General features: G+C 50.6%; 1 long non-coding RNA gene across 1 annotated transcript in view; it reads right to left on the reverse strand.

Annotated features, from left to right (window-relative positions):
- Window positions 1-414: 414 nt before the first annotated feature.
- The window catches only part of LOC309624185, a 46,068-nt gene continuing 25,055 nt past the window's right edge, over window positions 415-21,427 (reverse strand). Inside the window, exons 2-3 of the long non-coding RNA XR_014241807.1 lie at window positions 4,994-5,084; window positions 415-2,229 (exon numbers count right to left, since the gene is read on the reverse strand). This is a non-coding gene — a long non-coding RNA (uncharacterized lncRNA). The remainder of the gene's footprint in view (window positions 2,230-4,993; window positions 5,085-21,427) is intronic.

Consider the following 21,427-nt stretch of genomic DNA (forward strand, 5'->3'; position numbering starts at 1 on the left):
GGCTCACATAACTGAGAGCCTGACAGCTTCAGGTGAGGTTTGATCCAGGTGCTCACATGACATCACCAAGTCTTCCTTCTGCCATCACAGGCTGCCTAGGCTTTATATTATGGCTCCACACAGCAGCTAAAGCCCCAGTCCCAACCCGGTGGTCCACAAAACTGCTACTGCAGTTTCTCCCACCCTCAAACCACGCCACCTAGGGCCAGATTGGGGGTCTCTTCCGGTTGCCCCAATGAAAGGAAAATATGCCTCCCCAGAATCCCCACCAAGTCTCCCTGCCTCTCATTGGCTCTAAATGGGCTACGTGTCCACTCCTGAGACAATCGCTGTACCCAAAAAGATGAGGTAGTGGCTGGGAGCTGGGGCTGGAGCCAGTCACAGCTGATGATGGGGGAGCATGGTCAGAAAAGAAATGCAAGGTCCTAACTCCACTTCACCTGGACTGTTGGGTTCTGTGCTGGATGCACAGAGAATCACCACCTTGCCTCAGCTTCCCCACACTGCCTCAAGCCCCCAAGTGCTACACCAAGTTCATTCCAGAGCAAAGACATGGGGAAACCAGCCTCACCCTCCCAGGGGTCATTTTTGGGCATTTCTTCCATCGACACCCCCCGCCCCCGAGTGACCCACACACCCTTTCCCAGCTCCCACCCTCAGCCCCCTGCCCCAGGGACAGATGAAGCAGTGCAGACAAGAGAGAGGCTGAGTTTATTTTGGCCATTTAGGACTTGCTGCCTGGGGACTCCTGGAGTCTTCTTCCTTCAGTGGCCAGAGGAAGGGGGTTCCTCAACATAAGCAACACCCACCTCCAGCTCCATAGGGACCCCAAGATACCAGCATGGGACCAGGCTACACAGCCTGTGAAAGTCTGAGAAGACCTATCTTCCCCGGGTCTTCCTCCATCACTCCCCAGCCAGGGAGGGCAGAATGGGTGCAGGCACTGTCTTGAAAGCTGGGAACACAAACAATGAAAAAAAAAAAAGGCAAAAATCTCTGCCCTCGAAGATAGGACAGGAAATAGACAAGGTAAATATGGAAATTATATGTCTTACATGAGCCGGTGATGAGTGCTAAGGAGAAAAACAAAACGGGAAAATTACAGTTGATTTCACCCACCCCATGGTTTTAAATATCATTTGTGTGCCATTGGTCAGAGGGTACAAACTTCCAGTTAGAAGATGACCACGTTCTGGAGATCTATTGGACAGCATGGGGACTGTAGTTAACAATACAGTATTATATACTTGGAATTTGCTCAGAGAGTAAATCTTCAATGTTCTCACCACAAAAAAGAAATGGTAACTATGTGACAGGACGGAGGGGTTAGCTAACACCATGGTGGTCATCATTTTGCAATATGTAAGTGTATCAAATCAACATGTTGTACACCTTAAACATACCCAATGTTATACATCAGTTATGTCTCAATACAGCTATGGGGGGCAGGGGAAGGAGTAAGGATTAACCTCAGGGAAAATCAAATGTAAATGTGTAACAACAGCTGATTGGTTAAATAAACATTGAACCATCCATCCAAAAACAAACAAAACATTTAAATAAAAATAATATCTTACTCCCAGAATCACCTACTTGCCTAGTGTGAAGAAACCCAACTAAAATACTGGGAAACACAACACAATGCCAGGTCTCTTTTGGAGAAAAAGATAAGATTTCTGAATAGCATATACTCTGGGTTAGCCCTTACTCTGATTGACAAGATGCTATCTTAGGATCAATTGCTATGGATGCAACTTAAAAATTCATTGTGTTTTAGCTCTAGACTTTACAAAATAAATATGCAATTTCAGGAAATTCTTTCATTACCAATGACAATAAGAGAGGGACCACATTCTGATATTTAAACTATTTCGTGTCTGGGGTGAGGATCTTTTCCGCTATCACTAAATATTTGGTATACACTCTCTTCCCTTTTTCTTTTTTTTTAATAAATTTTTATTTATTTATTTATTTTTTGGCTGCGTTGGGTCTTCGTCGCTGCGCACGGGCGTTTTCTAGTTGCGGCGAGCAGGGGCTGCTCTTCATTGTGGTGCGCGGGCTTCTCATTGCTGTGGCTTCCCTTGTTGTGGAGCACGGGCTCTAGGTGCGCGGGCTTCAGTAGTTGTGGCTCGCGGGTTCTATAGCACAGGCTCAGTAGCTGTGGCGCACGGGCTTAGTTGCTCCAGGGCATGTGGAATCTTCCAGGACCAGGGCTTGAACCAGTGTCCCCTGCATTGGCAGGTGGATTCTTAACCACTGCGCCACCAGGGAAGTCCTTCCCTTTTGTTTTGTCACCAACTAAAATTGGACTGCTCAAGAAACACTTAACTGTTATGACTATTTCATTGTTAACAATTATTGGCAGAAGTTATCTTCAGTGCTTTAAAAAAAACTAAATGCATTGGCTATCTAGACACTTTTTACAGCTTTGAAACATTTGCACATTTAAAGGAATGAGAGAAATTTGGCCAAGGAATTATTCAAGCCAAGCTGAAACTTAAAAAAAAAAAAAAATCACCCCTGTGCCACAATTCCCACGTCGATACCTCTGGTTGCATCCTCGCTGGCCTCTGTGCGGGTTTCACGAACATCTCAAAGGTAATATGACCCCGGTTGTCTTAGCCAGCTCAGTCCAAGACAAATCTGTTCTTACATTTACTCACCAGAAGCTCTGGAGTGGCCCTCAGCTCCTCTTTCTACACCCCACACCCAGTCCTGGCAGCTCTGCTTCAAAATCTAGCCAGAATCAACCCACTTGTTCCCACCCGTGCTGCCTCCACCTGGTCCAGCCCCATCGTCGCTCACCTAGACCGGCACAGTCACCTCCACCCTAGTCCCCAGGATCCCTCCCTCGTTCCCCAGTCTTTCCTCCCCAAAAGAGCCACCAGAGGGCACCTGTGAGCACCTGAGTCAGGTCCAACCTTCGGCTCCTGTCCTCGCCCCCACAGTCTGTCCTCCCTGCAGCAGCCACCAGAGGGTGCCTGTGAGCACCTGAGTCAGGCCCCGCCCCCTCCCCTACCTCCCACCTCCCTCAAGATTAAAAGCCCAAGTCTTCCCCAAGGCCCACGAGGCCCTGTACCACCTGCCCCATCCCCTCCCTGCCCTCCCCTCCTCCCTCTCTCCACCTCACTCTCTATGATCCAGCCACACGGGCCTCCTCACTGTTCCTCCAACACACCAGGCACAGTCCTGCCCCAGGGCCTTTGCACAGGCTGTTCCCTCTGCCTAGAGCACTCTTCCCCCAGATGTCACACACCTCCCTCCATCACCTCCTCAGGTCTCTCCTCAAAGTCACCTCCTCAGAAAGGCCTCCTCTGACCCCAAGGCTGAATGACCACACCCCTTCCCCAATTCACTCTCTCTGTTTCTTGCTTTGTGTAAATTCAGGACACTTATCACTACCTCCCATCTTGTTACTGACTGATTGACTTGTGTAGTGTCTGTCTCTGCCATTACAATGACATCTCCTGGAGGGCAAATATGGGTCCCCTCTGTGTCCCCAATGTCTAGAGCAGACCCAGCTGCCTGGGATCAAATCCCAACTCCACTCCTGCCCAGCAGGTGGGATCTAAAGCAAGTTTCTTGTCCTCCTGGGGCCTCACCTTTTCCATCTGGAAAGTGGAGATAATCATTGCAATCAATGAGCTTACCCACATGGTGGGCTTGGAAAGTGACTGGCACGCAGTAGATGCTCAATAAGTGCATGGCTGAGGGTCCACCATGGATGGCCAGGGGTCCTTGGCCAGGTGCCATTTACCCAGATGTGTGTGTACACAGGCAGGCGTGCACCTGTGTGTCCACACACCTGTGTGTCCATCTGCAGGCATGGCACACACACAGGGGCAAAACATGTCAGCCACTCCGGGCCTGGCCTGGCTCCAATCTCCTCCCTTCAGGCCTGATGCCCAGGGACCCTGCTCCCAGCCTGGCACAAGCTCCACCCCTCCCCACCAGTTCACCTGGCTCAGGAGTGGGGTCTCTATCTGAGCTGAGGGCATCCATCCATCTCTGAGGCTAAAGGTGATGAGGTCAGCAGGGTCTCAGCTGGGGGTCCCCTGCTGCTCCCATGAGACCCACGTTCTTTTTTTTTTTAATTTTTATTGAAATATAGCTGATTTACAATGTTGTGTTAGTTTCAGGTGTACAGCAAAGTGATTCCGTTATACATATATAGAGAAGGAGACCCTCATTCTTTTGAGGATTCCACAGGAATGGTACTGGGAGGGGACCCTCTTCAGCTCCACAGAAGACTCCTCCCCTCCATCCCAGTCCCCCCTGGGGTCAGGATTCTTCTCCCACCCATGTGGCTCCATCCCCAAGCTCCCCCACCTCTGAGGTGTCCACCTGACCCATGCGGACAGATGGGCTGGGGGTGTGAGAGGAGCAGACCCAGGGGAAGCAAGAGGGACAGGGAGAGTTATGAGGGACAAGTTCTCCTGCCCCCTGCCCTCTACGCCCCCCCCCAACTCACCTGAAGTTGCCAAGGCACCAACACTGGGCAAGCTTCTACCATTCTGGGGGCAGTGGAATCAGGGCAGGGTCACCCTTCCTCCCCGGGACGCTGAGCCCTGCAGCACAGCGTCTGCCCGACCCTCCAAGCACAGGGCTGATGGGAGAGCATCAAACTCAGCCCCTCGGAAAAGCAGTATGAGCCCACCTGGCTGATGAGGTTTTCCCACAGATCAGGGACCACTTATATATGCCCTGCTCTTTCTGGGGCCTGAGTCTAGGAGTGGAGGAGCAAGGGACGGGTGTCACCACTGCAGCCACCTGTACCCCCTCCCGTGGTGTCCCCCCCCCTTCTGGGCCTCAGTTTCCCAAACACACTTGGGATCCACACACCAAAGCTTCATGGAGAAGCAGCAGGGATGGGGGAGGCAAAGCAGATCCCACCCAGCCTCCACAACCCCAGGTAACAGGTGGGAGGAAGCAGGGGACAGGGGAATGACAGTGTTCACAGGCAAACACTCAATTGTCCATGGTGGTCACTTACCATCCACAGCCAGATGCCCGGCCATCCATGGTGGACCCTCAGCCACTCACAGAGGGACACACTGCCTTCAACAGGTGGGCTTGAAACCACTCTGTTGGGGAAAGGGAGAGAGTCATTTCCACACTGTATTCATTTCCTCTAACTGCCATAACAAATTACTACAAACTTTGCAGCTTAAACAACACAGGTTTATTATATTACAGTTCCAGAGGTCAGAAACCCCACCCAGGGCTCACCAGGATAAAAAGGTGTCCACAGGCTGTATTCCTTTCTAGAGGTTCCTGGGGAGGATCTGTTTCCTTGCTTATTTGGGTTATTGGCAGATTTTAGTTCCTTGTGGTTGTAGGACTGAGTTTTCCATTTCCTTGCTGACTGTCAGCTGAGAGCCACTCCCAGATTCTAGAGGCACCTGCACTCCTTGGCTCGTGCCCCCCCCCCCCATCTTCAAAGCCTGAAGCAGCAGATCAAGTCTCTCGCACCCTTCATATCTCCCTTCATCTTCTCCCATCTCACTTCTGACCCAGCTAGAAAGGGTTCTCTGATTTTAAGGGTCCATGTGATTAACGTGAGCCCACCCAGATAATCCAGGACCACCTCCGCTTCTCAAAATCAGTAACCTTCATCACATCTGCAGAATCTCTTTTGCCATGAATATGTAGGGAACATACTCAAGGTTCTGGGGATTAGGACGTGCACAACTTTGGGTTAGGCAGGCATTATATGCACATGGACACCACACAGGTAAGTACAGGTCTGTGGCTAGCAAATTGTACCTGTATGCAAATTAGAACAAGTCACCTTGTCATCACAGTAGACTTCAAAGTCATCACAATGGACTGACTTTGACAGAATGAGACCCTTGACTGCCCTCTGCTGGAAAGTAGTCAAAATAAATAGACAAATCAACCGTGTTTCTGCAGTGAATGAAACCCCTCAAAGGTGGAACCCTAGTGCAGAGAAAACACATACAAACCAACTTAGTCGAACACTTGCATACTTACAGCCCACAGTGAAACTAGTTGACATAGCTCACAAAATAGTTTGGTATGGGGACTTCCCTGGTGGTCCAGTGGTTAAAACTCCGCTCTCCCAATGCAGGGGGCCCAAATTCCATCCCTGATCAGGGAACTAGATCCCGCATGCCACAACTAAAAAAAAAAAAAAAAAAAATCCCGCATGCTGTAACTAAGACCCGGCACAGCCAAATAAATAAATATATATATTTTTAAATAGTTTGGTTTTGAGCCATTGGTGCAAGTGTGGAGTCTAGCATTAAGTGAAGATGTCCAATGGAGGGGGGTGGACAGCTTGTCCTGCGGGAGCCTGTGGACATTGTGGGCAGCTGACCAACAGTTGCTAAGGGGTCACACACAGAGTTACAGAAGGGCTGGAGGATGGCAGGCAACAGGAAATAGCCACTGGGGTGATGCGTGAGTGGACACCCTCAGAAGTGAAAACTCTCGGATGAGGCTTGGGTCCTGCCTGCAGACATTCATTTATCGAGTGTCAGCCATGTGCCAGGCACCGTTCTAAGGCAAGTGGTGGATAAGACAGATGTGAGCCCACCTTGCCAGTGGGCCCTTTCTTAAGCCAAGGAACAGAGAAACAGTCCCTAGATCGCCATGGCAGGGGACAAGAGGGTGGCCATGACCATCCCTCCGTTCCTGAACAGCACATTCTACTGAAAACAATGCAGGGAAAAGCTATATAGTTCCCAAGCTAGCCCACAGTAGTCTACTTAGCCCATAAGGCAGGTGAAAGTGATGGGATAGATGGGAAGTGATGGGGGGAGTACAGACAGGTAAGGAAGAGAAATGTCCCATAAGGAGGAGGTCAATTTCCATAACTAGACTGATGGGCTAGCCTGAAGGTTATGGTCTCTAACCATAAGTTTGCTTCTTTTGAGAAGTGAAAACATTTCTTAGCATCAAACCCTTTAAGTTTTAAACTGACAGCTCAGTGCCCAGTCACTCACCAGCAAACGTGTGTGGGGTACTGAAGGGGGAAAATAGCCACAATATTTGGTAGCTCCCCCATCAAGATATGGATTCTGTTTCTCTTCCTCCTGAATCTGTATTTGACCATGTGATTTGTTTGGCCGATGAAACTTTAGCAAACATGACACAAGGGGGAGCTAAAGTGCTAGCAGGCTCTCTGCTTTTCCTGGCAAATCTGCAGCTACTGTGGAAATGAGTTCAAGCTAACCTGCTGGAGAGACCACATGGAGGAGAACCAAGGCACCCTAGCCAACAGCCTGCGACTACCAGACACACGCATGGAGCCCTCCATGATCATCTGGCATTTGGCCCCAGCCAACCCACCAGCTAATTGCAGTCCCATGAGTGACCCCAAGCAAGACCAACAGAAGTATCACTCAGCTTAACTCAGCCCAAATCTCCAACCCACAGAATCAAGTGTTAATAAATGACCATCTTTTAAGCCTTTACATGTTAGTGTAGTTTGTTACACAGCAAAGGCTAACTGCTACAATGTTGAAACACAGTCTCTTTGAAAGGAGACACACAAGCTCTCTAATGTGCAGCCACTAACTCTCTTAACAATAACCACACAAAAACATTGGTGTGGTCAATGTGTAAGTTTCAGTGCCAGAAATTCTAATTTATTCATCCTATAATTTATTCATCCTGCCATCCACTAGGTGGCAGGAATTCTTCACCTGGCTCAAACTTCCACTTAAGCTAGAAGTACAGGCTAAGGAATCAATTTGTGTTTCCACTTAAAAAAAAAAAAAAAAAACTTTTATCTTGCAATCATTATCTTGATTTTGCAGATGAGGAAACCTAGGCATGAGGAGGTTACACCTCTTGCTTGTGAGGGATGAAGCCAGGGTTTGCATCCAGGCTGACTCTACAATTAATTACTACATCGGACTGACACCCTGCTCTATCACTGATTATCTGTGTAACCCTGAGCAAGGCGCTACACTCTTATGCCTCAGTTTCATCTCGTGTGAAATGAGAGAGCTGAACTAAAACCAGAGGTTCCTAACCTGGAATGAACAACCATGATACCATATAACTGTCCAAAAAAATCTTGGGGGTAAATATATTTGGAGAGGGGGAGTTGGGGGCAATGGATTGGAGGTGGTCTTTAAATTCAGTTAATTCCCAAATGAGTCTATGATTCAGAAAAGGTTAAGAAACATTGTATACTATCCTCCAGAAGACCTATTCCAGGAATCAAGTTCCTATTCAAGTTGATACCAAATGCTATAATTACAATTGTAAAATTACAATTGCAGAAACCATGCAAGCCTTACAGAGAACAGTCTCAGGGACAATGTGGTCCATGACACAGCAGTACTGAACTGTGGTCAGGGTTAAGCATGACCCTGGTCTTAATTCCAAGCTTGAATGGAATGCCTCTTTCTAACACACCCTGCACCCTTATCTTGGAACTAGACCAGTTCTGGGCTTGTCCCACGAGTCACGACCTGCCCGGGGTGGAGGGCGTGCTTTCACCCTGCCCCATGCAAGGTTCTGTTGCTATAGCTTTAACCTCTGAGCCCTACCTATCCACACCCTGAGAAAGCAGTTAGTGATGATTACAGGAACTGCCAAAATAGTCTACAGCAGATTCTGTCTGAAGCAGCCCTTGCCTAATTTTCCAGGAGTCTGACTCATTGTAACTGTTTCTGGTGGCTTGATGTTTCCCCAGAATGAGTTGCTGTCTCTCACAACTGCTCACCCCCAGCCTCCTCTCCGTTCTGTGCCAGCTCCTATCTGCCCCTGCCTGGACTTCCCACAGCCAACAGGTCCTCCTACTTGCCTCCAAATCTGCACACCAGCCTGACGTCAAAAGCACCTACAGCTGTTCACAGCCACTGGCCTCAGGTGTCCCGAGCGAGATCCCCCTTCGCATGACAGCCCAGTTCACTCTAAGCTGGTCATAAAGTTTGCTATGTGGTGCAAGTGTGCAAACTTTTCCTTTGGGCGGTGGAATTTTTGTCAAGCAACATCTTACGGAAACTCAAACAATGCGAAAGCCTTTGGGATGGCAGAAACTTAGGGAGAGCACCGCATCTTGGGGGGCAAGGGGGGGCACCCGCAGGCAATCAGGTAAGTATGCAGAGTTCACGCGTGGGTGGTCTGGGGGAAATCAAGAAAACAGAACTGGTTTCCCCAAAGAGTTGGCCCCAGGAAGGTGGGTAAGAGCGAGGGTTCAGCGGGCAGGAACTCAGGCCAAGAAGCAAGCATGAGAACACAGGCCCTGGGAATTTGCAGACATCTCGGGGAGGGCGCTGGGCTTCCCGCAGGTCGTGGGAGTGAGGCAGGCGCCAAAGCTCCGAGGCCTGAGTAACCCCAGCTGACATCTGGATAACAGCTGTTATACAAAAGAGCCTGTCCCAGCCAGAGAGCAATAACCCCAGCAGGGCTTTCAAACACCCAGCAGGGTTTTTTTAATAGCTTTAGAGAGATTCTTTCACAACAACAAACTCACTAAGAGCCACCGGCTCAGCTGCAGCATGGACACACCCCGAGACACACATGTCCAGCACATATAATAATAGCCCAATATTTCATGCATGTGCAGTATGCATCAGACAGGGTACTATCACTTTACACATAGTAATTCATATAATTCTTATAACAACTCCTTGGGGTCAATGCTATCATCATTCCCATAGCAGGCAAGGGAATTGCTTCAACACCCTCCCAGGGTGAAAGCCCAAGCCACCCCTATCCTTGCCCATAGAGCCTTGCATGACCTGGCCCATCCCCTCCCTGCCCTCACCTCCTCTCTCTCTCTCCCTCGCTCATTCTGTTCCAGTCACATGAGCTCCCCAAGTAAATTCCTGCCCCAGGGCCTTTGCATGTGCTCCTCCCTTTGCCAAAGAGGCTCTCCCCACCGAAGCACTGCACAGCTCACGCCTCACCTCCTTCCATTCTTTACCCACAAATGTCACCCCCCTCCCCACATGCACATACACAGCACTTAACACCATCTAGCATGTTGCATACTTTTATCCCCTCATCTCTATTGTCAGCATGGCCCACCAGAGCAGGGATTTGTGTCTGTTTTGTTCACTGCTGTGCCCCGAAGTGCCTAGGACAGTGCCCAGCGCACAGTGGGTGTTCGGCAAGTATTTGCAGAGTGAATAATCCCCGATGAAAGAGGACAAGGAGACAGGGAGAAACTGGGCGACGTACCCAAGGCCCACAGTCCTTAGAAGCTGCACTCGAACCCAGACAGTTGAATTCCCAGGCTTCCTAGTCACTGCGCTTCTTTTCCCTAAACACATTCCTGCGCACACCCGCAAACGCGCACAATGGCTAACACACTCGTAAATGCATGCCGCTTGCCGCCAGGAGCATCTGCGGCTGGCTTTCCCACAAGCACGCCCCCTCACTCAGGCCCACCCTCAGCCCCCAGACTCCTGGCCCCCAGCGCTCACCTCCTCAAGCCCCTCGCCCCAACACCCCAGGCAGGGAAGAGCCCTCGGTCTGCACCCTGGAGAACTTGAGCTCAGCCTCCTAGGGCATCAGGCTGCTGTTGTACCAGGGCGTCCGTGCGTGAGCGGCTCCGGGCCACCCACCTGGGATCCGGGCTGATGGTGGCCAGGTCCAGCGCCTCGTCCTGGGGAGGGAAGACCCAGGAGAGTTGCTGGTGTGGCCAAGGGCGCGGCCACACAACCCCCCCTTCCCATCTCCTGCGCCTTCTCAATCGCCGTGTCCCCATAGCACCCTCACCCTGGCGCACCTAGGGCACGTAGTGCAGGCTGTTGAGATCCCACTGTCTTTAGGTCCCTTCTCCCATCAACCCAGGCCCTCATCCGAGCCCGGCTCCCCGTGCTTCTCCAGCTTCCAGGTCTGAGGCAGGTAGCCGCCCACCGTGGCACAGGGCAGGCTGCAGAAGAGCACAGCCTTCCCTATCGCCCGCCCCGTCGTTGCCTCCCATCCTCCTTGGACCCCGGGGTCCCCTCAGGCTCCTCCCTCAGCCCAAGCCCTGCCCCCTCCCGGCCTCAAGTGCAACGTCGCCTTCCAGGACAGGTGCACAAGTCAGCACCAAGGCATCGCTGAGACTTTGCAAGAAGACCTTCCACCTTGAAGACCTCGCCTCCTAGGTCTCCTTCCAGGACCTCACCCCAGCCAGGCCCCCCCCCACCCCTCCGGTCTGCAAGAAGGGCGAACTGTGGCCCCCTCACCCGCAATGGTCCCTCCCCATTGCAGCCTAGGCCCCGCCCTCTGGCCCCTCCCAGTCACCTACAGCTTCGGGGTGCGATGCACTTGGCCACGCGCCGGCTGGCGAAGACACCCGGGTCGTCCTAGCTATCATGGTCCCTTCAGCCCCCGGAGCCTCTTCTGCCTTTCAGCCGCTCCCGGAGCCTCCCAGGCCGCGCCCGCACCTGCCCCGCGTCCTGCCCTGCACGCATCGCGCCCCACGGCCGGCGCAGAATGCAAGCATCCGTCTGCGTTCCGGGTGCCGCTGCGCTGGTTCTCGACGGGGAAGGGGTGGAGCTCACGTGGTGCAGTCTGAGAGCACCTAGCCGCCCCGAGTGCAGGACCTGGCGCAGCCGGAAGGGCGCGCGGGCCTTGCCCACCAGCTCAGGTGCCCTTGGGCCTCGGCCCGCAAGATGCTGCCCGGGAAGAAGGGGAGGTGTGGACCCCGAGTCGCCGCCGCCTCCCCACGCACAACACGCGCCCCTGAGCCTCACTGGATCCTGCGGGGTCAGGGGGCGCTTTGAAGCAAGTCAAGCCCTCCACTGCCCTTCCTGCCCATCCATCCGGGCAGAAGTAGCGGGCGCGGTGCAGAGCTGAGCTTGCCGACCCATCTAGAGAACCTGGTTTAAACCAGAGGAGCCCCAGCCTGCCGGGCTCAGATCAGGGACCCCTAAACCTACCTCTGACTTTTTAGAGACCTTGTACAGAGCGCCTAGATGCCTCCACTTGTCCCCACGCCCCAACCCCTGGAGCCATTCATTTCTTGAATGAACATGTGTTGAATTGTTATTGTGTTTAGACCCAGTGTTGGGGATACGGGGACGAAGAAGCAACCATAGTCTCTGCCCTCTTGAAGCTAATATCCTAGGGGAGCTCGATGGACAAGGAAGAGACAAAAATCATAATGACAGATTGAGGTAAGGGCCACCAAAGAAATAAACAGGGAACAGTGCGAGAAAAGACAAGTGGTTGTAGCTGGGATGTCGTCTTCTCTGAGGAGGTGGCATTTGAGCTCAGATCTGAAGGACGGTGGAGCTCACGGTTCAAAAAGCCAGGGGAGAGCACACCAGGCAAGGGGCTCTGCAGGTGCAAAGGCCCTGAGGCTGGAACAAGTTTTGCCATCAAGGACCTTGCTCCTCAGCCTTCCCTTCTTCCTCTCCACTGACTCTTCCCCCCTTAGCCTCAGAGATTCTCCATCGTCCTGAGAATCCCTTTCTTGCCCTGCCTCTTCCCGCCCCATCCCCCCATCATGGACAAGTTTCTAGAAAGCATGAGCTAACCTGAATGTCTATCAACAGGGGATTGGAATGAGATATATATGACTGAGGGTTGGGATAGAAACATCTGTTTGTAGGAGGGAAATAGGAAGTTTGTATGACCCTGTCTGGGGGGCTGGTGATGAAAGGTACTTTAATATCTAGCAAGGCAGATAACTTAAAATTGCCTACCTTCCACTTTCTGGGGATGACGGTGATGATCTAGATCTTGATCGAGGTTGGATTACACGGGTGTCTGCATTTCTCCAAAGTCAGGGGATGTACACAGAAGACTTGTCTGTTTCTTGCCTGTTTCACCCCCTTCCCCAATAGCAAAGAAACATAAGATATTGAACTCTTAGGTAGTGATGTCCACGCTGAAGTGTTTAGGGGTAACGGGTGCTGATCGCTGCATCCTAAAAATAACGTGGATTGATGGATGGAGAGAGAGGGGGAGGGAGGGAGGCATATCTGATAAAGCAAATATAGCACGATGTTAATTGTCAGATCTAAGGGTGGGCAGGCCAGTGTACAATTCTTTCCATTTTTCTGTATGTATGAAAATTTTTATAATGTTGAGAAAATTTGTCTTCCCACAGCAGCTACAGGTCATTTTTCTATTAAAGTGGGCCCAGCAAGCCAACCCTGGTGCAGACCTGTGTTGGGGAAGGGTCCCTGAGGGTCTTTCTTAGTCCTGCAAGTGTAAGGGAAATATGAGGAAGCTTTCATAGGTCGAGATGGGCTGTTGGTCCCCCGGGTGCTGGAGGAGACTCAGGGATGGAGATGGGGCCATGGGGAAGATACAGGAGTGGGAATTTGGTGAGGGCTGGTTCGGAGTGGCCAAAGGAAGAGCCAGAATATTTGTTTTAAGCACATCCATTAGTTTGAAAATGGGCAAATGACCTGAACAGACATTTCTCCAAAGAAAATACACAAACAGCCAACATGAATAGATGCTCAATGTCCCTAGTCATTAAGGAAATGCAAATCAAAACCACAGTGATATATCACTTCACACCCAGTGGGATGGCTAGAATCAAAAAGTCGAATAAATACAAGCGTTGGCAAGAATGTGGAGACATCGTAACCCTCATACACTGCCATTGGGAATGTAAAATGGTTCAGCCGCTTGGAAGACAGTTCGGCAGTTCCTCAAAATGTTAAACATAGAGTTTCCATATGACCCGGAAATTATACCAAAAAGAATTGAACACAGGTATTAAAGCAAATATTTGTCCAGGAATGTTCATAGCAGCATTATTCACAATAGCCGAAGACAGAAACATCCCAATCCCCATCAGTGGATGAATAGATTTAAAAAAAAAAAAAAAAGTGCTATATACATACAATGGAATATTATTCAACCATAAACATGATTAAAATACTGATATATACTACACATGAACATCGAAAACATTATGCTTAATGAAAGAAGCCAGTCACAAAAGGCTACATATTATATGATTCCATGTGTACAATATTCTGGAAAAGGTAAACTGTAGTAACAGAGAACAGATCAGTGGTCGCCAGAGGCTGGGGATGGGGGCATATTCTGTATCTTGATTGAGGTGGTGATTGCATAACTGTACACATTTGCCAAGCATCAGAATTGTATACGAAAATTGGATTTTACTGTATGTAAATTATACCTTATTTTTTTCATGAAAGCAGGGAAGGAGCCAGTAGAAAAGACACACTATGTGGTAAAAATAATAGCTGAATAGGAAAGGAAAGGCTGTCTATGCTCTGCAGATCCACTTCCTCCTTCCCATCCTCTCATCCAGCCTCGAACTCTCTCCCTGATGGGACCCTGCTCCCTTGACTGGTTGAGTACCAGGTAAATGGCTAGCTCCCCCACCTGAGTCCCTTGGATGCTGGTGAATGCTCTCTCCTGCTTGAGATTCACAGCTCTCTCTTATGCAACCTCTCCAGCTTGCCTCCTCCATCTCCATCTCTGATGGCTCCTGCTCTATCTATCTCCTCCCTTAACTCCTCACCGCCCCCACCTGGGCCATCCTGTTTGTGGTTTCCAGGCTGCCAACATGTCAACCACACCCAGTTCCCCCCACCCACCCAGGCATCTCTTTTTTTTTTTTTTCTTTTAATTTTATTTATTTATTTATGGTTGTGTTGGGTCTTCGTTTCTGTGCGAGGGCTTTCTCTAGTTGCGGCAAGTGGGGGCCACTCTTCATCGCGGTGCGCGGGCCTCTCACTGTCGCGGCCTCTCTTGTTGCGGAGCACAGGCTCCAGACGCGCACACTCAGTAATTGTGGCTCACGGGCCCAGTTGCTCCGCGGCATGTGGGATCTTCCCAGACCAGGGCTCGAACCCGTGTACCCTGCATTAGCAGGCAGATTCTCAACCACTGCACCACCAGGGAAGCCCTCACCCAGGCATCTCTTGACTTTGATCTGTACTAGCACGACCTCCTAAGTTCTCCACGAGATATTTCTACCAGTACGACCTGGGATCCATATCTGACTCACACTGTGCCTTGCGGTTGGCCGAACCCCCAGTCTGGTTCCCACATGACCGGTGCTCTGAAGTCTCAAGATACTGTTTGGCAGGACTTCCCTGAACTTTGTGTGTTCAAGAACCTTCCGTGGGATTAAAGACCTAAATTTAAAAGTTAAAACTATAAAACTTTTAGAAGAAAACATTAGGGGAAATCTTCATAAAAGTTTGAGAAATCTTCATGGTGTTGAATTTGGCAACAATTTCATGTATAAGACATTAAAAGCGCAGGCAACAAAAGGCAAAATAGATTCATTGAACTTCATCAAAATTGAGAACTTTTTTGCATCAAAAAACACTATCAGGGCTTCCCTGGTGGCGCAGTGGTTAAAAATCCGCCTGTCAATGCAGGGGATACGGGTTTGAGCCCTGGTCCGGGAAGATCTCACATGCCGCGGAGCAACTAAGCCTGTGCGCCACAACTACTGAAGCCTGTGCTCCGCAACAAGAGAAGCCACCGCAATGAGAAGCCCTCGCACCGCAACAAAGAGTAGCCCCCGCTTGCCACAACTAAAGAAAGCCCGTGCACAGCAACAAAGACCCAACGCAGCCAAAAATAAAATAAATTTTTAAAAAACACTATTAATAAAGCAAAAAGACAGCCTACAGAATGTGAGAAAATATTTGCAAATCCTATACCTGATAAGGGATTAATATCCAGAATATATAATGAACTCTTACAACTTGGCAACAACAATAAAAGTTCAAAACTGATCAAAGAACTTGAACAAACATTTCTCCAAAGAAGGTATACAAATGGCCAATAAGCACATGAAAAGATGTGTAATAGCATTAGTCATTAGGGAAATGCAAATCAAAACCACAATGGGATACTACTTCACATCTACTAGGATGGCAATTTATTTTTTTTATAAATTTATTTATTTTATTTATTTTTATTTTTGGCTGCGTTGGGTCTTTGTTGCTGTGCGTGGGCTTTCTCTAGTTGCGGCGAGTGGGGGCTACTCTTTGTTGCAGTGCACAGCCTTCTCGTTGAGGTGGTTTCTCTTGCTGCGGAGCACGGGCTCTAGGCGTGCGGGCTTCAGTAGTTGTGGCTCGTGGGCTCTAGAGCACAGGCTCAGTAGTTGTGGCACACAGGCTTAGTTGCTCTGCGGCATGTGGGATCTTCCCGGACCAGGGCATAAACCCGCGTCCCCTGCATTGGCAGGCGGATTCTTAACCACTGCACCACCAGGGAAGCCCTAGGATGGCAATTAAAAACAAAAACAAAACAAAACAAAATAACAAGTATTGGTGAGAATGTGGAGAAATTGAAACCCTCTTGTGTTACTGGTGGGAATGTAAAGTGGAAAACAGTTTGGCGGTTCTTCAAAAAATTAAACTGAGAGTTACCATAGGACCCAGCAATTCTACTCCCAGGTATATACCCAAAGGAACAGAAAGCAGGAACTCAAACAAATATCTGTACATGACTGTTCATAGCAGCTTTATTCACAGTAGCCACAAGCTGGAAACAACCCAAGTGTCCATCAACAGATGACCCAATAAATAAAATGTGGTCCATCCATATAATGGAATATTATTCAGCCTCCAAAGAGAATGAAATTCTGACACATACTGCATCATGGATGAACCTTGAAAAACATGTAAAGTGGAAGAACCCAGACATGAAAGGACAAATATCGTATGGCCCCATTTACATGAGATCCCTAGAGGAGTGCAATTCACAGAGATAGAAAGTAGATGGTGGGCGCCAGGGGCTGGGGGAGGGGCTGGGGAGTGAGTGTTTCATGGGGACAGAGTTTCAGTTTGGGAAGATGAGAAAGTTCCAGAGATGGATGGTGGGGATGGTTGCTCAACACTGAGAATGTACGTAACGCCACTGAATTGCACACTTAAAAATAGTCAGTGGTAAATTTTATGTTATGTTATTTTACCGTAATTTTAAACATTTTAAAAGAGCCTGCATGGCTCTCTCTTACTACTTCATTGAACCTGAACGTTTCCGCCCTCCGCTCTAGCCGGGCTGGGCCCCTGGCCTTCCCTCTAACCAACCCTCACGCACTTTTATACATGTGATGCCCTCCACTGGGGGCACTGTCTCCACCCCTCTCTGTCTCCCCTAATCCACCAGCCCTGCCTTGCAGACTCTCAGACATGCTCCCCCGTGGAGAATCAGGGCAAGGCAGCAAGGTGGGGGCTTGTCCTGGGACCCGAGACCAGATGGGAATAGCTAAGCTAGTATCGGTGCAGGAAGCTGAGGCAGGAAACCATCCTTAGTATAGTTAGAGAAGCTCCTCCCCACGGCAGCTGCAGGTGCAGCTTGAGAAGCCAGAGGTGGGGGAGGCAGAGACAGAGGTAGGGGGCGGACCCTCGGAGCCCTGTCAAGGGCCCCAAGGTCAAGATGTCCCAGAGATGATGCATTCTCTCTGCGTTCTCAACTATGTCCCAGCATCCCTGTCTCATTGGCAATAACAGCGACACCAGTAATAATAACAGCCCGGGGGCAGCCCGCTTTGCATCTGCCTCCACTTCCCTGTGCCATTCTAGACTGTGCCCACCAGGGCCACACAGGGGCAAGACCTGGAGTGACCGAGTCCCTGGGATCCCCACAGCCAGAGATGCTGGGAGAGGCCAGAGCGGGTGGGCAAAAGGAGGTGGAAGGTGAAAGGCCAGGGGCTGACATGCTGGAGGGGCCGCAGAAGGAGGCTGGGCAGAGGCCTGGCAGCTGGACCGAGGGGGCCTGGCCAGCAGTGTGTGTTTACTTTAGGAAGAGCGGGGCCAATCTGCGGCCTCCCACTGTGACCCTGGACTCAGGGGTCCGCGGGGGATCAGATGTTTCTCTCCTGAGCTAATCTCTGGGCTTCATCCCAGGGGACTCTCTGGCCTTCCCAGAAGACACGCCCACCTCGAGAACCCTCAGACATCAAGAGACATTATCCGGGTTCAGGAATCCTTCCTCTCCACGCCCCCAGGAGCCCGGTCAGCCCCACAAGCCCAGCCCCCAGTCCCGCCTGGACTGACCCCATCCAGCCTCATCCTGAGCTCCTAATTTGGCTGGGTTGCCCAGAGTTTGCAACCCCACTGGGCCACCCCAGAGAGAGCCGTGGGACGCCAGCCTTGTTCTCAGTGCCCAGGTCCTGGGAAGAAGAGGAGGAGGAGGAGAAGCAGGAAATCTTTGATACTTGGCCAGAAGTCTCTGCCTGAAATTCCACCATTCAAGTTTCCCCTTTGGGTTAAGGCAGTGTTTCCTTTATCTATTCCAGGACCCCCCTAGACCCCCAGAAATGCTTCAGAGGGCAAAAAATGTCAAGGGGGGCACATAAGTTCTGGAAAGCTCTGAGCATATGAAAGGCTCTGAGAAGACCCGCACGGAACGGCCCCATTTAGCTCTACTTCATCCCCACACTTGGCTCTGGTTCCACGGAACATACTCTGGGCATCCAAGGCCCCAATTAAATGCCCACTGTGACAGCCCAGAGGGGTAAGGGGGGCCATCAAGCTACAGAGGGAGTAAGTCATTTCGACTGAACCTGGAGGGAAGGGACGTGGGGGACAAAAGCCCTGCATGCCACCCTCGGTTAGAGACCAGAAACATCCCCAAAGCACGGGAAGGGGGCTCAGCCCTCACTGTCACCACCTTGCTCCTTGCTCCAGGTCCTGGCTATCTGATCAAACCCCTGCACCCAAGACCTCAGATTCCCCCAGAGCCATGTCTCCGGCTCTTCCTACCCCCATGTGGCCACGGCGCGGGCCACTGTGCCCATCCACAGAGCTCTAACGGAGGTATCACAGGCATTATCAGCCAACTGAACGCCATGCGGTCACATTATAAAGACCAACGACAGGAGTTAGACTTTGTTTGTTTATCAGATTAGCAGTGACTTTTTTTTTTTAATTGGGGTATAGTTTTTCTACAATGTTGTGTTAGTTTCTACTGTACAGCGAAGTGAAGTTCCCTGTGCTATACAGCAGGTCCTCATTAGTTATCTATTTTATACACATTAGTGTATATGTGTCAATCCCCATCTCCCAATTCATCCACCACCCCCCTTCCCCCCTTGGTGTCCATACGTTTGTTCTCTACATCTGTGTCTCTATTTCTGCCTTATAAACCAGTTCATGTGTACCATTTTTCTAGATTCCACGTATATGCGTTAATATACGATATTTGTTTTTCTCTTTCTGACTTACTTCACTCTGTATGACAGTCTCTAGGTCCATCCACGTGTCTACAAATGACCCAATTTCGTGACAGGAGTTAGACTTTAATGAACACCTTCATCTATTATTCCTGACACCAGGAGGACAGGCGGGTGAGGATTCGAACCATGGATCAAACATGATCGATCAGGGAACAGTTAGCAGCTGAGCGATCCTGGGGCAGTGAATCAAACTCACCAGATCTCATCTGGAAAATGGGGCCAGCAAATGAGTCCATCTCTGGATGACGGTGGGGATTCTGTAAGATATGGAACCCAGGACCTGGCCTGCTCTTGTGCTATTTTGTCCTTCTGTGGAGTCTCCGGCCCCTCCTCTGCCCACAGCCCTCCAGGGCTCCCACCTCCCTTGGGGTAAAAGCCCAAGTCCTCCCCAAGGCCCACAAGGCCCTGCACGACCTGCCCCCATCCCCTCCCGGCCCTCACCCCCCTTCCTCTGTCCCCCTCGCTCACTCTGCTCCAGCCACGTGGGCCTCTGAATGATACCAGAACAAGTCAAGCACAGCCCAACCTCAGGGCCTTTGTACCGGCTCTTCCCTCTGCCTCTTCCCCCCAGATCTCCCGCACTTCCATCGGGTCGTGTTCAAATGTCACCTCCTCCAGGAGGTCACCCATGATGTCCCCACGCTAAAACAGCCCCATGGACTAGGTTGGATAGGGTCCCCCCACCAAATTCACATCCACCCAGAACCTGTGAATGTGATCTTCTTTGGAAACAGGGTCTTGATGTCATCAAGTTAACATGAGGCCACACTGGGCCCGAAGTCCATCATAAAAGGGGGGGAAATTGGGTACACGTACACAGGGAAGAAAGCCATGTGACAAGGGAGGCAGATGCATCTGCAAACCAAGGAACTCGCAGGGTCACAGGCAACCAGCAGAAGCTAGGGAGGGGCAAGGAAGGATTTTTCCCTGGACCCTTCAGGAAGAGCACAGCCCTGCTGACACCTTGACCTTGGACTTCCAGCCTCCTGAGCTGTGAGAGAATAAACTTCTGTTTAGTTAGGGAAGCCCTAGGAAACTAACATACCCCTATCTTCCCTCTTCATTCCCTCAATCCAGGAGTCTCTTCTCAGCACTCGTTACCACCTGAAACAGTACACAGTCTGTCCTCAGGATTCGCAGATCCCATAACCGCAAGTTTGCCGCCTCACTGACATGTATGGGTAACCGCAGAATCAATGCTGGTGGGACTCTCGCGGCCACGCAGGGCGTCCGGGGTGCACAGTTCCAGATGAGGTCGATTCAGACAGGAGTTATAAAGCTGCTGGCCACGAATTCAGTGGAAATGAATCAACAATGTATAGTAAGTAAGGGATCTTTCAACAGCAACACACACCACACAAGGTTATGTACCGATCAGTGGATGAAAATGTGTGGCCTCTAATTCAGGCCTGGAAGAGGCTAGACCCCCGCCGATGGCCAAGCCAGGGGGTTTCACCGTGAGACAGAGGCTGCAGCCAGCCTGGCTGGATGGCGGACACACAGGCCAGGGGATGGTCAAACACATGGTTCTGGGGGTGTCTGTCCAGCCCGAGCAGGAAGGCCAGCTCAGACACTCACACTGTCACGCACAGGAGCCTCCGGGTCCCTGTCTGCTAATGGCTGTCACTGGGAGAGCCAGTGGGGCAGGATTTTAAATGTTCACTGATACTTGTCTGATGATGGGGGTTTTCCAGTTACCAAGGATCTTCCTTCATTTAAGTAACAGCCAGTATGTCAGCTTCCGCTGTCTCTTAGAGAGAGGCTGTCTCAGCATAAAAAAAAAAAAAGAAAAAGAAAAAGACTTTTATGTGTCTAAAGTCAGGATACTGAAAGAATTAACAACCCGGGGCTGGGAGGGACACGGCTCATCCTAGTGGATCTGGTATAGACAGAAAACAACCTAGGCTCAAATCAGTGGTTCTCACCCAACCGATTCTGCCCCCCCAACCCAGGGGACACTGGCCAGTGCCTGGAGATGGTTTTGGGCCTCAGAATTGGAGGGTGTTACTGGTACCTGCTGGGTGGAGGCCAGAGATGCTGCCAGACATCCTATAATGCATAGGATATCCCCCTACCCCCCACCACCAAGAGCTCTCCAGCCCAAAATATCAGTAGTGCTAAGGGTAAGAATCCCTGGACCAATGACCCATCACGCTGAAAATGATGTGGGCAATCACAGGCATCACCATCATCACCATCATCCTGATCCTGTTTATTATGTACTTACTGGGTGCCAGGTCCTGTTCTAAGTGGCCCCATGACGCCCACTCATGTGGATAAGCCGGGAGCAGCATCGAGATCCAGGCAGGGCAGGAC

This window comes from Balaenoptera borealis (assembly GCF_965194805.1).
Source record: "Balaenoptera borealis genome assembly, chromosome: 2".
NCBI lineage: Eukaryota > Metazoa > Chordata > Mammalia > Artiodactyla > Balaenopteridae > Balaenoptera > Balaenoptera borealis.